This window comes from Hylobates moloch, unplaced genomic scaffold (genome assembly GCF_009828535.3).
Source record: "Hylobates moloch isolate HMO894 unplaced genomic scaffold, HMol_V3 SCAFFOLD_20, whole genome shotgun sequence".
In the NCBI taxonomy this organism is placed as follows: domain Eukaryota; kingdom Metazoa; phylum Chordata; class Mammalia; order Primates; family Hylobatidae; genus Hylobates; species Hylobates moloch.
In genome coordinates this window covers 38,325,959-38,344,041 of record NW_026652295.1, presented here as the reverse complement: position 1 = coordinate 38,344,041, position 18,083 = coordinate 38,325,959, and the positions used below count along the sequence as shown (strand labels likewise).

Here is an 18,083-nt window from a genome sequence, read left to right as displayed (position 1 = left end):
TTCAGATTTCTTTCCTCCTGAACATTTCACCATTACCCGGCTAGAAGAAACCGAGCAGATAGCCAGGTCTATAAGCAGCCCTGGCACGTGACTTTAATGAGACATGAGTGAGAGCCAAAGAACTGAGGCCTGTGAGGTTGGTCAGGGAAGAGCAATGAACTAGGTAAATTAAACTCAGGGAGGTGCCAAGTCTTCTGAAATTTTGGAGTGCCCACTCCCCGATTCCCTTTCTGCTAAGTCGTGAGTCTGGCAGAGGCTGTGGCCCTCTGGGTCCACAGCTCCTGCCAAGTGGTCTCTCCTGCACAGCTCCAGCAGGCAGAGCTCTGACGAAACCACTCTTTGCTCTCACACCTTCAGGTGGAGGAGCACTAACAGCTTCCTGGTGCTGCTCCTTCCCGAGGGCGTCACCATCTCTCTACTCCCTCCTCTGTAAATAGCCTTCTCATTAAACTCTTATCCATCAAACCCTTTTGGGAGTGCCCACTGCTTCCTGCCTGGAGCCTGACTGACAGAGACAACAATACACACTCTTAGAGCAACCATGCTCCCACGATTTGCTCAAACAAGTCCCAATTTCATGATTTTTGTCTTTTAATTAAGGTGAATTATACAATGTAGAAATAAGCAGGATGCAGAGAGGAAAGCCACCCCCAACTTTAGTCCCCAGTGCAAGCACCATGCCGACCCGATAAGGGGTTCACTGCTGCTGAACTGAGAGTTAAGGTTCACGGACTGGGTCAAGGACAAAGGCCATATAACAAGGACAAGGGCCCTCAGGGCCAACACAGTGTATGTCACTTGGATTGGGCTCAGACCAGATTTCAAGGGAAGGAAGCTATCATAAAAAGTAAGGGACATGAAAGAGCTGAATCGACTGCATTTCAATAAGACACCAGAGAAGAAGTCAGCATGGCTTCATTGTCAAGTAAGAGAAAGCGAAGCAACTCCCCGTGGTGGGTACTTTCCCACCTCAGGCTGGGGTGTTCGCAAAAGGAACAGAGCAATGGCTGTGTATGAATGAAAATCAGAAGCGAAGGAGGACTTCATGGAGACAAGGCAGTGATGGTGGAGAGAGGGAAATTCTTTCACCCTGTGGCAATGAGAAGCACTTGACATTATCTGGTCCCATGTCCTTATCAAAAGGACAGCCTGTGGTCACTTTCTAGCACTTGCAAGAAATCCCAGTAGCTCTCAAGGAAGGGATGGGAGAAAGAAGGCTCCAGCAACTTGCTGTGTGGGAATAAGGCAGAGAGTTGCTGTTTGGTTTCTTTTAGGTTGGTGCAAAAGTAATCATGGTTTTTGCCATAACTTTTGGACCGACCTATATTACTATGACCCTATTTGGCATCTCCACAGGTATATCAAAATATGATCCCAACAAATCCACAAATTAGAAAAAAAAAGTCAAAAACAGTGATAACCATGTGCACATGAGATATAGATGTTTGGAGAACAGCCTATTTGGAGATGTCACATTTACCTGAAATTTTCCAGATGGACCTACAGCCAATAGGAGACAGCTTCCTGTTCACTCTTCAGCATAACTACTTACCAATGGTCAAAGGAGATGAACTAGGAGTCTGTGCCTAGTTTTTAAAATTAGCTTTGCTTAAACCAAAAAATATTTTAGATATCTAAAAAATATAAATAATAAAATAGGCTTGGTGCAGTGGCTCAAGCCTATAATCTCAGCACTTTGGGAGGCCGAGGTGGGCGGGTCACTCGATGTCAGGAGTTTGAGACCAGCCTGGCCAACATGGCAAAACCCCATCTCTAGCAAAAATACAAAAATTAGCCAGGTATAGTTGTGCTCGCCTGTAATCCCAGCTACTCAGGAGGCTGAGGTGGGAGAATCACTTGAACCCAGGAGGCAGAGGTTGCAGTGAAAGGAGGTCACGCTATTGCACTCCAGTCTGGGTGACAGAGTAAGACTCTGTCTCAAAAATAAAATAAACATTTGTATACCCACCCTTCGGTCTAAGAAATAAAATATTACAGATATAAATGGAGCCCCTACGTGCATCTCCCCTGGTCTGCCTTACTGCCTTTCCTACAAGGAGCCACTTCTCTGAATTTCATGGTTGTTCACAAACATAATTTTATGCTTTAATTATACATACAATATGTATACTTAATATTGTTTCCACTTCATATCGTTTGAGATTATATGTCACTAGTACCTGTCTTTAACAATGTCTAGCACCCTTTTTTTTTTTTTTGCTGTGTTCTATAGTATTCCACTGTAAGTATGTATGTATCCAATTATTTAACCAGTCTTCTGGTTGATAATAGGTATATGGGTTGCTTTTTAGCTCTTAAAAACCATGCTGTAGTGAATATTCCTGAACATACCTTCTTTCCATATGTATTAGACTTTGTCTGGACTTATCTAGGAGTGAAATTGCTGGGTCTTAGGGTAAGTGCATCTTCAGTTTTGCCAGATAGTGTTAAATTGCCCTTTGAAGTGTTCCTATCAGTTTAATTCCACCCTTAGTGAAGAGGAGTTATTTTTGGCTCCACATCCAGTATGATGAGCATGATTTTTTTTTTCTTTTTTTTGCCAATCTGATGAGTATAAAACAGTCTCCTTGTGATTTTAATTTATGTATTTCCCTGATTCCAAGTAAGGTTAAGCATCTTTTCATATGTTTATGATTCTATGGCATCATTTTAATGTTAGCATTATGTTTACATGCTTTAAAAAACTAAAGGATTTTTTATTTTGATCCTCCTTGGAAAACTTGCAGAGGAAAGAAGGGTTGAGGATGGAGGCAGAGGGAAGACTTCCTTTTGCATCCTGGCTATGAGACAGGGATTTTTTTTTTAAATAAGCCATAATATTAGAGATAAATCACATGAAGCAGAAATTCCAGCCATTCCTGGGCAATGTGGGGAATGCATTCTTTAGACCTTGTTGTCATTGTCTAGGAGCAGCTCTGAATGATTTCATCGTACCCTTCACCTGCAAGGCACATAGCTCTATGGGTATAGCAGATAGGCTGGAGGAACCATAGGAACCATTTGTCCATCTTCCTACTGCAAGAAGCACCATATACTGATCATATCAGAGGATGAAATGGCTCCTCTAATAACAGATACCTGGAAGGAGACTCCACAATGTCCTTCAACTCTCAAATACTCTGAAATGAGAAAGAGGCATCCTAAGGTATTTTTCAAGTATCTTTTACATGCTGAGCAAGACGGACTTAATTTCCATCCACTTTGAGCATCTCCCTCTTATAGCAATAATCTTCACTTCTAGATCCTTCTCCCATGACATTGCTGAGTACCTTGAGGACTCATCTATATGTCCCCTATCTCTGGCTCAAGGATGGTGGCAAAATAGATCAACTAGTTTGGAAATGCTTGAGAGTAGGGACCACATGTTATTCAACTTCAAAGTTTCAGGAGGCATTTGATTTATGTTTCTTAAGGGAAGGAAATTCTTCCACACTGAATTTTCTCTGAGCTTTAAGAACAGAGTAATGATAGAAATAAACAAGCCAATCTCTTTCAGGTTATAAAAGATACCTTAAAAATACCTTAGGGGCCGGGCGTGGTGGCTCACTCCTGTAATCCCAGCACTTTGGGAGGCCGAGGCGGGTGGATCACGAGGTCAGGAGATGGAGACCATCCTGGCCAACATGGTGAAACCCTGTCTCTACTAAAATACAAAAAAATTAACCAGGTGTGGCGGTGGGTGCCTGTAGTCTCAGCTACTCTAGAGGCTGAGGCAGGGAAATCACTTGAACCCAGGAGGTGGAGGTTGCAGTGACCTGAGATCACGCCACTGCACTCCAGCCTGGGCAACAGAGCAAGACTCTGTCTCAAAAAAAAAAAAAAAGTACCTTAGAATACGTCTTTCCCATGAAACCTTCCCTAACTTCCCCCAACTCAAAATGATCTTTCCTCATCCATGTGTTGCAGTAACACCATATAGTATAATACCTAGCATTCCAATGGAAAGAAAACTACGTGACAAATAATAATATTTATGGAGTACATACTATGTTCTAGGCACTGTTCTAAGTATTTTACATATATTAATTTTATCCTCATTTGGGAGTAGGTATCATTACCATCACCATTTTACAGATGAGGAAACTGAGGCTCGGTTTCCAAGACTACACTCCTAGCAAGTGGTGAAATTTGAATTTGGGTCCCACTAGTTTGACTCCCGGAATCTGCACTAGAAATCACCGCGCTATACCAAAACCTCTCCTGGAAACACACAAGCCCTTAGATGCTTCTTGCTGTCGTTCTGGTGAAAATGCAGCTGTGGGCTTAACAAGAAATTAATTATCCTTTGCATCCTTATCTTGGAAACCCACATCAAATCCTTAAGGCCTTGGAGGAATTTGCTGATTCCTTTCTTATTAATAAAAATTCCCAGTCACAGGGGTTTGCCTCATATGCAGTCACCTCACTTTAACAGACTGGAGCTCTAGAGGTGCGTGGGAATTTGGCTCACCAGACTTCACTCCACAACACCTGACTCAGCACACAGTGTCTCATACCAGGCAGCTTCCCAGATATTTGCTGAATGACCACAAGCATTAACAAATAAGACTTACACAGCACTTTGCAGTGCGCCAGGCACTTTTCATACACTTTACACCATTCCAGCTCACTTCGGTCTGGTACCACCAGTATTACTGTCATTTCCATTTCACACATGACTAAAACTGAGACTCGGAAATGCCCAGAAGCTCATCGAAGGCGGTGCAGCTAATTAGTGGAAGGCTGGAATTCAAACCGAAGTCCTGACACCAAGTCCCATGATACCACATCTTTTGTTACTAATTAAGTTGATCCCTTTTATTCTTTGTCCTTTGTATGTGTATGTGCGCATGCATGCATACACACACACACACAGAGAGAGAGAACTGATCTCTCTTTCTGGACCAGTGGAATAGGCATCGGCTCAGAAAAAAAGGAAAGAATCTAAACCAAGTTCTTGTTCATGGACTATGAATGAATGAGTGAGCTAGTGAGTGAGTAAATGAATACACACACGGATAATTGATAGATACAGTCAATAAGTATCCCCTGAGTGCTAACTCTGTGTCTGCCACCAGACACTGTAAACACTGCAGTGACTTAGGCACAGTTCTAGCCTTCTAGGAGTATCAAATCTGTTGACAGAAGAGTCTCAACAGCAACTGAATCTGAGAAAAGAAGCTCACCTTGTCAGCGCCCCATTTGAACAGGAAATGGTGTGGAAAGGGGAAGAAAACAGCCAGGCTCTGCCAGACTCTTCCCATAAACAGAGGAGGCTGGGGAGGATACCGCATCAGGCCAAACTCCAGACAGACAGTGCTCTGAAAGAGTTAAAAATAACCCACACAGCCCCACTGACCAGGACAGCAATGCCCACACAGACTTCCAGAAGGTGAGCATTGTCCCAGGCTGCCCAGGGCAGTCTCAGTCTGTTACTATTCCCTCCAGTGTCCCATCCAGTTAATGCGCCTTTCACTCTTGAGAGTCCTGGTTTAGAAAGTAAATTATATGGTCGCCTTTGCCTTCCAGGAAATTCATGACTCTCCAGCAGCCCCTGGGCAGGAAAACAATTTGGCTTCCCAAGGTCACTGAGTTGCTCATGTCTGCTCCTCTTTACAGGACTTCTCCTCACAGACCCCACCCCACAGCCTGCACAGGTTCTGGGGGGACAGCACCCAAGTCTGTGTCTGTGTTTCCTTCCAGTGTTAGCACTGAGGCTCAAGTGAGTCACCATGGGATCCAGTATGCATGAGCTTCAGATTCAGGCATCCCTGTTTTATATCCTGACCCTGACAGTTTCTGCTTCTAACATCACTCAAGTTTCCTCATCTGAGCCTCAGTCTCCTCATCTGTGAAAAGGGAGCGATACTCCCACGCCCCATCTCATGGGATTGCTGTGAGGATTTGGTGAAACAGTGTAAGTGAAAACGCCTGACACAGTGCCTGCTTCTTAGAGTACTACCTACCCCAGCAGACTTTCTAGAACATGTGAACTCTCAGCTAGAAAGAGCCTGGGAACTGTGAACGTCCCAGGAACCCCCGTATATCACTGTCAACCCTCTGCACTATTGAGTTGGAACAGCTTCTTCATCTGTCAAGAATATGCAAAACATGGCACAACTCCTTTATAAAACTTTGGCCATACCTCCTAAAGCTGGACATATGCATGCTGAATGCTCTCGCAATTCTACTCCCAGGAACATACCAAAAGAAATGCATTCATGTGTTCACCTAAAAGTGCACAAATGTTCACAGCAAGGCTACTCACAACAGCCCCAGACTTGACACCACCCAAATGCCCATCGACAGAAAAATGGAAAAAGTAAAGTGTATTATATTCACATAATGGACTACTACACAACAATGAGAATGAATGATCTACACAACAATATGCTGAGCAAATGAAGCTGACACAAATAAGCACCCACTGTATGATTCCATTTATATGAAGTGCAGGAAAAGGCCAAATTAATCTATAGTGCTAGAAGTCAGGATCATGGAAGGGTGGTAACCAGAGAGGTGCACGAGGGGGCTTCTTGGGCAGGGCTGGGGTGGTAGATGTTCAGTTTATGGAAATATATTGAGCTACATCCTCAAAAATTGTGTATCTTTTCTGATTTATGTTGGGCTTCAATAAAAAGACAAAATAAAAATTTTCAATGGAGAGTATATTTCTTTCTTTGGTAGAGAGCTGAGTGGACTAGGTAGGCAGTAGACAGCAAAAGGCACTGGGATGTATTATTTAATAAATGTTTGTTGAGCCCTAACTCTGTGCCAGACACTATGCAGGATGCTGGGGAAACAGCTAATGAGATGCAGTCTCTGTTCTCTACTATCTTCACCACCACCAGCACCATCATCATCTTCATCCTCACTAACATTTCTTAGGGCTTACTATGTGCCAGACATGATGTCAACGACTTTTCTTTTTTCTAACCAAGTAATGTATTAACTTTACCTCCAAAACAATCTGCTTTGCAGATGAGGAAACTAAGGCACAGAGAGATAAAGTAACTTGTGCAAGGTCACACAGCTAGCAAGAAGTGGAGCCAGAATGAGAATCCAGGCCATCTGAATCCAGGGCCTGTGCTCTGAAAAACAGCCTTATGCTGCCTCTAAGAGTTGAGAAACCTGGTCTGTTTATCAGCTGTCAGCCTCAGCTTCCATTTAGGCAGCCACAGACATCAATAACATTACCTCTGTTCAGGGCAGCGAGGATGGTAACTTATTGACTTTGTGTCTTGGAAGGGCCGAGCAGTTCCTAACTCTATCTCTGGGCAGCTGCTAGTGCAATGCTTCCTGGTGGGGAACAGTCTGATTAATACACTGACAGAGATTACACAAGAAATAGAGAGTTATAATGGCCGGATCCTTCTGCAGCCCAAAGTCCACAGAAACTCTGAATTTGTTTCAAAATAACTTCAGAGCTGCCTCTGGCACTGTGAAAATATTGACGTATCTCCCCACTGACCTGGAATTACTTTCTCCCCTCCCTGCCCTGGTCAAGGGAACGTGGAGGCAGGGGGCTGTGGTGTCTGGGAGGAAACAAGGAAGGGAGTGTTGACACTGACCCCCCAGGAATGTGGTCAGACATGAGCTGTGAGTCTGGATCCCAGAGTCTGGCAGATCAAGCATTCATCACACAGGCAAGCTTTGCTTTGGCATTCAGGATGGACAACGGGTGTACATAACCTGAAAGGCGGAATGTTCAAAGCACAGCACCAAAGACCGCCTGTGCTTGGGACAAAGGAGCAAGAAACAAACACCCATCGGGAGGAATCAGATTTGGCAGACAGCCATGCAGGCATGACATGAATAAGCACGCAGGCAGGATGGCAGCTCCCAGTGGGCCAGCAGGGTCCCTCGGGACCACCCCCTTCATACTGCAGAAGCACAGGTAAGGTAGAGAGGAATTCCCAAAGGTCAACTTGTCCAGCCATTTGTCTCCAGGCAGGTCGGCAACAAGGCCATCTCATTATGCTTCCACCGAGATACATCCACACCCCTCAGATTAGCATGGGGTTGGGGAACAAAAGCAAATTTGCCAATAAAAGTCAAGACATTCACTCAGTCTGCCCAGTTTTGATACAACTCTATTTGTAGAGAAATCAGTTGAGGGTCACCTAAAAACCACACAAAGCACAGGGGGGAAAATGTACTTTTTCATATCCTGACATAGCTACCAACAATTACCTAGAAAATAATGGACTCCTCTAAAACAATTTCATATGAAATTGCTAAAACTTGTAGCATTTTTCCAGGTGCTGTGCCAGGGACTTAACATGCATCTTCCCATTTAATTGTCTCAACAACCCCATGAGGAAGGAAATGTTATTATCTTCATTTGACAGATAAGAAAACTGAAGCCCAGACAAGGTTCATAACTTGTTGGGCAAGTTATTAAATGGCAAAGTAGGTAGGGTTTCTCCTTGGGAGGCAGACTCTGGGATGGAGTACAGTGGGCAGCAGGCTTGTTAGGAAGGGCTCCTCAAGTCCTCCAGGCAGGAGGGCTAGTTGGAGGCAGCACTGGGCAGACGGAGAAATGGAGCTGTGATGTAGCCTCAGCTAAGGCCTCCGCCAAACCCACAGGGAGCCCTGAAGCTGGCACGCCCTTTAGAATTGTCCCACATTGCGGCAGAGGGGCCAGGTAGTCACAGCTCCCCACCATCATTGGTTTCAGGGTGACCCAGGAGAGGAGCATGGGCAAGAGTGCCTGACACAGCAAGTCTCTTTAGCAGGGGCTGTTCCAAAAAGGCTAACCATGTTCAGCACTCCCTGCAGTTGGGGACTCAGTCCTCAAGGGGGTCAGAGAGCACAGCCCAGTGTCCACTACACAGGGATGTGGATCCAGCCAGGCAAGTTGAGTGCAGGGCCCACATGCTTGGCCACTATACTATGCTGCCTGATTTGCGCCATCAAAACTGTTCTCCAATCTCATTGATCAGCCTGCTATGTTTCCTGCATATTCAGTAGTTAACGAGGTCCAAGGAGGTAAGCCTAACTCTGATGAGCAGGAAGGGCAGTCACAGGGGCCTGATGCTTGATAGCTACCCCAGGCCCAGGAGACACAAGGAGGCCACGCACACCAGGTAGTCACACCCCAGGGTGGTCAGCAGGCTGTGTATATCCAGCACGCAGCCTGAGAGCCAAAGCAAAGCTTGCCTGGGTGATGGATGATGCTTGATCTAGCAGCTCAGGGACCCAAACTAGTGATCATCCAGAATGAAACCACACTTACTAGCTGACTGATGACAGAATGAACACCTCACCGGGAACAATGTGATCCCAAATATGTAAAGCTGTGTAAGTCTAGGCATAAAGACGTCAGAAAAAATAAAAATGAGTTACATCCAGTGTGGGGATGACCTTGACATATGGTCAAGGGAAAGAAAAGTATGCTACGGAGTAACATGTACTATGAGATTCCCTTTCAGTGAAAAACACTCAGGCAAAACACCTCCATCCTGTATACACCAGTAGGTATTTGTATGGACAAATGAAGTTACAGCAGGATATATTACTAGGCTATTAACGTTAATTACCAGGGTGTAGAGGGAGGTGAATACATTTCTACTTGTCTTTATGTATCTTTGCATGGTATTAATTCACTTGCTTAAGCAAGAAAGAATTACCTTTATAATATGGAAAAATCAAATGAAGAATATATTTTTAAAAATGACCTGCTTAGTGTCATGTGCATAGTGAAGCATATAGATAAGTAGTATTTCATTTCCTCTCCTCCTGTCCCTCTTAGGAGGCAGCTCCCAGTCGTTCATTTGGGGATGATTAAAAGAAATATTTAACTCAAGGTGAAGAGTTTTCTGTGCCCTCCCCTTCACCATCAGAATAGAACTTCATTTTTGCATTATTCCACATACGATACATGTCTGCCACCAAAATAAGTCTGCCACCAAAGCCTATAAAAATTATGCAACACATTCTTAGTCAAACAGCAAAACTGTGCATTATTTGTTTGCTGTTATTTGTGGCCATATTTCTATTACGGTGCTAATGAAACAGCCAAATCCCAATTCTCTTGGCACATACCAAACCAATTCCCAATTATCTTGGCACATATTCATGAAAAGCCTAAAGAAGCCAAAACCCAACTTTTCACCACATCTGCTGACAAGAAATCAAAGAGTTGGTTTTAAGTTTCTTCCATCTTTCCCTGTCCCTGGCTACCCCCTAAAAGTGTTCCGGAGGGCAGGAGCCACCAAAGGATGGGGAGATGAGGACACAAAGCATCCACATAGTCGATAAACTGGGTAGCTCCTGTCCCTCTGGTTATGGAGATTAGCTCTTGAAAGCCCATCCCACCTGGGCAAGTCCTACTCATTCCTCAAACTCAGACATGATTGCCTTGGATTAAGGGCCTAATTGACACGGTTTGGCTTCCAGGCATTGATTCTATAACACAATTTGACTTTTATGAGCTGCAAACACGTAGAAAGCATGAAGAAGACTTGGTCCTTCCTCAACGGTAATGCAGTGTGTTCAATGTGATAACAGAGTTGTGTGCTAGGTTCATGGGAATAAGGAGGAAAAGGGGGTTGGAATGAGCCTTGCAGAGGGAATTTGAGAAAAAAAAAGGGACACCTGAGCAGGCCTTGGAGCCTGAGTAGATCAGGAAGACCAGGATTGAGGCAAGGACTTCCAGGTGAAAACAACTATGTATACACGTGCACTGTTCTTGAGACTAGATTTGGTGCAATAAAACTTAAGTTAACCCTTGAGGACTGCTGGGGATTGCTGGTCGACACAGCAACTGGTCATACAAAAGCACCTCACTCACACCTCCTGGGGCCTGATCTGTGTGGTCTTAAAAAGACACCTTTGATCTCAGAAATCTCACATTAGTCTTTCTTCACACAAGCTTACTGACTGCTTATTTTTTCCTGCCTCATCCCTTGATCTACCTTGTGATATTGGATTTAGATTTTGACTTTTGTCTAATTAGTTCTCTATGTGGCTAATTGCTAGTAACTACAGCAACCACCATAGCTATAGCTAATGTTACTCTCCGCCAGGGGCTGACAACCCTCACAGTCATCCTATGAGGGAGGTATTTTATTATCATCCCCACTTTTCAGATGAGAAAACTGAGAATCAGAAAGGTGAAATAATTTGCAAGCTCTTTTAATAGGTAAGTGTTCCAGGAATCACACATAGGTTTATCTGATTCTAGAACCCATATTCTTAACGACCATGCAGTAATGACCTTCCCTAAGCTACTATACTTGCTCTGTTCAGGTCTGGGATCCACAGCGGGAGCCAGCAAACCTTTTCTGTGAAATGCTAGATGGTAAATGTTTTCAGCTTTGTAGGCCACGCAGTCTCTGTCCCATCTACTCGACTCTGCCATTGCAGCACGAAAGCAGCCATAGGCAAAGCACAAATGAACAGACATGGCTGTGTTCCAATAAAACTATCTATAAAACAAGATGACAAGCTGGGTTTCACTGTTGAAATTGACAACTTCTAATCTATGGTATCTTGTTCATTTGTTCATCTACCCAATGCTTATTGAGCACTTACCTTGTAGCTGGCACTGTCCTAGGCTCCAGGGATACAGGGAGAACTATACAAAGTCCGCACCCTCATAGGGCTTAAATCCTAGCAAAGTCTTGGCTGTTTCTTTTTCCCATGCCTGGTACCCTGGGTCCTAACTTTGGTGCTTTTCACTCCTCTTAGACCGGTGATTCTCAGCTTAGACTTCAGATTACCTGGGAAGCTTACAGAACTATGGACGCCTAGGTTCCATTCCCAGGGAGTCTAATTAAATTGATCTGGGGTGGGCCCAAGTACTGATACTTTTACAAGCTCCCCCAGGTGGTTCTAATGTGCAGCCAGGGTTGAGACCCACTGCTTGGGGAATAGTTTGTTTTCTGTTTATTCCGCTTACTTAATGTGTGAAATATGGTAAGTTTTTTAAGTCCTCAGAATTTGGGCTGTGAAATGTGGTTAATACCAATCTCATACGATTGTCAATGATGTTTAAATGAGACAATGTACCTTTCAAATGGTACAATATTACATAAAGTACTGCTGTCATTGTGACATCATTATTAGATTTTAATGTTAGGTACTGCCTCAATGATTTCTGTCCTCAGTTTTGACCTTGATTCTCAGGACAGTGTTTGAGCTTTTTAAACAAGCTCTATGGAGAGCTCACTAAATAGCCCAAATTCATGGGTGAGTGAGCTAGTGGCCTTTCCTTTATTCCAATAGAGGGTCACATGGGGCTGCCATTTGGTTGGCATGGGGAGCACTGTTCTGTGCCCCACTTTTGTATAAACGGTCTCCATCTCCAGGCTGAGATATCTGACCTCTGAGCACAGTTGTTAATCCTTGAATAAGTGGCTTATTTACTTTGACCTGTGGACAAATGTCTAAACCTATGTACTTTCATGAACTTAGAACTGGAGAGGGGAATGGCATTAACATTTTACTGAGCACTTTGCTAGCTTCTTCCCATATGTTATTCCATTTCATTTTCAGAACAACCCTAGGGAATGAGAATAGTTATTGTTCTCATTTAACAGATAAAGAAGACTCAGAGAGGTTAGCAAGCTTGTGACCTGGTGGTGCCAGAACTCAAATCTCTGTCTGCTTGATTCTAAAGCTCTTCCTTGGAACCATAGGATGTACCACAAATAATTCAGCCCCTCTTTGGCCAGGATTGAAAGAGACATCAAACTGCCTAAAGTTCATTTTTTTTACAGGTTCTTTTTTTTCGGAGGGGGAACCCAGAAAGAAACCCATAACACCTATTAATAACCAAAGTCTGATAAGTCTTGGCCAGTGCTAGCATAATGCTGCACAGGTTCCAAGAACAGGCACTTACTTCCTCCCCCCACAGCATCTTGACTGTGCAGTTTTAGAACCTCATAATGAAACAAAAAACAAACCAAAAAATGTGGAGAGAGTTGGAGAAATAGATGCTGCCAAGAGTGAGGAATTCACTGACCCCCGCTCTGGGCCATCTCAAGAGAAGCTGGCCACTGGTTGAGCCTCTTAAAAGCTTAAAAGTCATCCCAGGCCATGGTTAAAGAGGGAGCTTGAACAAAACAAAAACAAATGTGATCTTCAAAGTCTTAAATGTCAACTTGAAGGATAACTTACAAGCTTTGAGATGGGCCAAGAGGACCTGCAGCTGCTCTCTAACATCAGATGCTCCTTTGTTCCTTTGGAGTAGTCACTCCCTTGGATAATGTATCAATCAGGGTTCAGGGGGCAGCCTCCCACCCCGTACCCACTGAAAATGTTTGCAATGACTAAAGCTTTCATTCTTTACAACCCATCAGATTCCCCCATTACTCTGACCTGAGCACCCTTGACAAGGAGTGGCTCCCTACCCGCTCTCTGACCTCACGCTTGTCCTTCAAGATTCAACTGGTCCTTGACCCTCCTGCCCTGCCCCCACCTCCCTACCAGACTTATACAACCTGCTCTTCTGTCCTTCTCCCTCCCTAGAGAGCACAAACACAAGAGTGATTTCTAGGCCAGACATCCAGGATCCCTGGTTTCTCCTCCCACCCCTCAGGATAATGGACCAGGGATGCTCATGGAAAATCTTCACTGGTCACCTTTTCTACAGGAGGGAAGTAAGGGTGATCGGAGCCCTAGAAACTCCACCTACTGGCCTTCAATCATGGAAAATGTGTAGCTAGATTTGGGGAGAGGTTCTTTTCAAGCAATACTGGCTCGTGATGGCTGAAAAACTGGAAAATAAAAATACAGCACTCCCTTTATTAAGGGTCTTACAACATTCTGAGCTCTGTTCTTAGTTCTTGTGCATAAACGTTGTTTTCATAATAACCTGGGGAGGGAAATACTATCCTTATTTTACAGATGAGGAAGCTGAAGCTCAGAAGGAATAAGTCATGTAGCCCACGTTACTAATTCGTATATAGGTCACAGTTCTCTCTCTCCAGGCAGCTGATCAGAAATCCGCACTCTTTCCATTGTGTCGGGCTGCCTCTCAAGTCCAGGACTGAATGACACAGGATCCTTGACACAGAGTCTCTGGCTGTTGAGATCTAGAGGGTCATCTGCTATCAAAGCCAAGGATATCCTTCAACTTGTTCTTTCTGTCAGCTGTGTTTGCCCTCTGGATCTTCAAGGATGTCTTGGAATGCATCCCATCTAATTAATCTAATCTCAGAGATGACCAAAGAGCTGCCAGAAGATTGAACTGATAGAATGAGCCATGAGAAGGCTTCAATGTCAGCCTAGGCATCCATGGCCTGGGAATTCACCCCAGCCATGGTGAAATGTCTCCTAGTACAAGCCCTGAAGCATCAGGACTCCACTGATCCCACACGTAGCACTCCCAGAAACCCCACACGTAGAAAGAGTTGAAAGCCCACTTCTTGCCCCTCACCTGTCCCTGAGGCGTCATATGCTGGGATAAGAGTATTTCTGGGAATCCTGCTCCGAGGGGTCCCTTCTGTCCCTGAGTAGTCTTCTATGTTTAAATAATGGAAATGAATGAGAACATTTAAACTTGTCACTGCCATTGGCTCTACTAAAATCAAATAAGAAAGCCCCATCTTTCATTATCTCTATGCCTTCTCTACTGCCTGTACTTACCCTTTATCTTCATTTTTTACACCTGGATCCAAAGCTATTTAGTAATGGGGAGTTTAACCTGTTTTGCATCAAAAAACTTTGGAGACAGTTGGGAAAGAAGACTGGGGAGAGAACATGTTCTCACAGCAAGCAGTAGTATTTCAACTTCCTCCACACTCACCAAAAGCAAAATCATTTACAGGCCTTCCTATTGGTCCTGCCTGCACAGCCTCCGCCTTCTTGAGCCCCTGAGTCTCTAAGTTCTAATGCCCAGGAGAATGTTCTCTCCTCTTTTTGTCCTGATGGGGGCACGAGTATTCCCTCAGCATCCGAGGCGCTGGAGGAAAAGCTCTGAAAACTCAGCTGGGAGTTAGGAGCCAGAGTTTGCAACTACCAGGGAGCAAGACAATAATAGCACAGTTGTTTGCATAAAGGAAGAAATGGGGGTTAGATGGAGTTCCCAGCACAGATGAAGAAATAGACCATTTATCCTCTCATGCCTAAGGCCATGGCCATCACCACACAGTCATATATGTGTAAATACACGCAGGCACGTGCATCTCATGGGGACCAGTGACTCCTGTTTACATGCACCCTTGTTTACATTGTCTATGAGATGATTTCCTCCTCTTCATTACACTTCAGTTGCCAACGTACTCCTGAAGTTAAATGAGTCTGTTTCTGACATTGCTGCCTGCTCCATCTTTTATGGGGCTTCCCTGGGGGTCAATTTATATAATTTCTAAAATCCTTCCTGAATCTTAACTTCCTGTGGGTCTGTTTTTACATCCAGATTTCCTCCCTATCCCTTCATTCTCTCATTTTTCTAGGACATAGGGAGAGTCCAGTAATCTTCCTCCCACCCAAACACTGTAGGTTGGCTTTATTGCAAAATACAAAACCAGAGACCTGGCTAGCTCAAAGCTGAAAATTCAGGCTGTCTGTGGTCACTCGTTTGTGGAACCCAGCTATTGACAGGCAGTGCCTGGCACTGTGCTACTCAGGGCTGATGGATCCATACAGCCCACTGCTACTTTTTTCCCCTACTCTCCGTAGAGCACACTTTCCGCCCTAGGCCCTAGGGAAAATCCATCCCCCGCTTCAGCTGGCTTTGCAAAGAAACTCAGGAAACTAACACCAAACTCAGAAGGGGGAAAACACAAGACTTTGAACTTTTTAAAGATGGGAAGCTGCTTTCATTCCCACATGGGCATCAAGGAAAACCTAAGAGGACTCTTTTCCGGAGAGGTGTGATTTTCCTCTAACCCTCCGAGAAACGTTCCAAATCCACTCCAAAACTGTGGAGAAGTGGCCGAGGCAGAGAGAGAAGAGTTAAATCAAGCCCAGACCTCAGCAATCTGTGTTCAATTTTGATAAAAATCTCTCTCCCTCTCCCCCACCGCCCCCCTTCCTCCACCCCACAACTCAGACACGTCTCTTTATGTTAGGAGCTTGCATCTTGTTTGGGGCACCACACGCGGCACTCCCAGAGAACCTGGCACGTACCTCACCGTGGCCATGTGGCAGAACCATCCATCCCACTCCCAAGCTACGGCTGGACACAGGGCCACAGCGTCCTGGCCATCACCACCACCTCCCCCTCTTCCTTCTCATGCTCTTCACAAAATTACCTGCCACCAGACCAAGTCCCTCATTCCCTGGTTAAGTCAGAGTCCCGACGCCTGGTAAGGTCAGGGCATGAGGTTGGTTTGCGACCGCAGGTGCTGAGAGCCCCAGAGTCCGGGGACCCCATTCCTGAGATGCTCCTTCCCCCGCCCAGGGTCCCACTGCCACCGAGAACAAGAACCTCACGGCTGCCCTGCCCGCTGGCCAGAGGCCAGGCCTGCAAGTGGGAGCTGGGGGCTTGTGAAGACTTCAGCCCAGCCAAGTGAATGTTCAAGCCGAACCCGGAAAAGCCACCACCAAAAAGTTGTCAGTTTTGCAGGGGTATCTTCTGTGTTTGTCCACTTGTGACAACCAGGAGTCAGGTTTCAAAGCCGCAAGAAAACATTTTTAAAAAGTTTTCCAAAGACATTTCCTATGTCCAGATGTGCCAGTACAGACACACGCAATCACACTCATACACACACACACACACACACACAGACACACACACACAGGCCCTGGGAGCCCACTCCGGGGTCGGCGGCTCCTGCAAACGCTTCGGAGAAACAAAACCGCCAGCCTGCGGAGCCGCTGCCTCCCCAAGCCCCGCGGGGCACGCTAAAGAAAGCAGAGGGGAGAGAAGTGTGGGAGCCCAGCGGAGAGGGCTCCCCGCGGCCCCGGGCCCAAGACGGGGAGCGCCAGGACCGGCCGCACTTACTCCGAGGACCCCAGGGCGCCCGCGCTCCCGCAGCCCGAGGTCCGGCGCCGCCGCCTGCGCTCCGCTCGCTCCTGCGTGCTCCGCGCTGTTCCCGGGAAGCCGCGGCTGCCGCCCCTCCAGGCCCGGCCTCGCGCCCGTCCGCCCGCCCCGCTCTGACGTCAGGCGTCTTGGAGCGGGATATTTATGGCAAGGATACTCTGAATTTTCCCTAGGTAGAGTTCTGATTGCAGTTTCTTGGGATTTGTAATTTTCACACTTTCAGACCGAACGGAGGCGGGGGGAGGGCGCCGCCGGCAGGGCGAGGCGTACAATGAGGGTAGCTGTTCCCCACTTTGGCAGGGAGCCTTCTCAGGGCCCCTTCTGTTTTGGAAACATGGAAGGGTCAAGGAGGCAAAAGTGGCCACCTGGGCGGCGGGTTTCTCCCCGGCCCCTCCTCTGGGCTACGGGCAAAAGGCCTGGTCTGAGGCCGGCTCGGAGGTGGAGGCCAAGGAATCCCCTGTCCCTTCCCAAAGTGTCCCTGCACTGGACAATGTGTCCCAAGGGGTGCTGGGCAAGACGGGAGCGAAATCAGGCACAACAGAACAGCTAATTAGGAGCCCTGGTCCACACCCTAACAACTTTTCCATTTCTTTTTTGGGAGTGTATATATATATTTTTTAAGTTTATTTTTATTAAATTATGTTCCACACTCCCTGCCTCTGTATAGCTTTTCCAACTCGGTGCCAGTCAATTCATCTTACTTCATTGCTTATATGCATAGTTTGAGCAGTTTACAATAGCTCTTATTCATACTTTTAAAATTTGCTTTTAGTTTTTTTTTTTTTTCTTTTTTTTAATGCGATTGTGGTCTGTCTACTTGACTGAACTAGCGATTGCTTTGGTCAAGAGCAATTGTCCTCTCTGGGATTGGCAACAGCCTCATGGGGAGTATTTGATCTTCTCTGTTTCCTATTTCCCCCAGCTCCCTCTGCAAGCAAATGGTGCCCCCACTGGGTGATGACCTGTATAGAGTTTTCTGGGTGTCCAGTGGTTGTTCTGGGTTAGTGGTTGTCTCTTTCTCCACCTAGCCAAAGGGGCTTAGGGAAATGGCTTGGTTTAAGGGCCACCCTTCCAGAGAAAAAAAGAGAATGTAATGCATGGTCTTCCAGAGGAGAAAAAAAAAAGAGAGAGAATGTAATGTGTTATC

The 18,083-nt window shown here is 45.6% G+C and overlaps 1 protein-coding gene across 6 annotated transcripts in view; it reads right to left on the bottom strand.

Annotated features, from left to right (window-relative positions):
* Positions 1-17,133, bottom strand: part of DAAM2 (dishevelled associated activator of morphogenesis 2) — a 109,870-nt gene extending 92,737 nt beyond the window's left edge. For 5 of the 6 annotated variants that reach the window (XM_058432330.1, XM_032140335.2, XM_032140334.2 and 2 more), the window contains exon 1: positions 16,898-17,133. The gene's annotated coding sequence lies outside the window, so the exon portion shown is untranslated. Of the gene's footprint in view, positions 1-16,205; positions 16,344-16,897 lie in introns of those variants that run through there. The other variant, XM_032140336.2, reaches the window with a different exon arrangement.
* Positions 17,134-18,083: the final 950 nt, after the last annotated feature.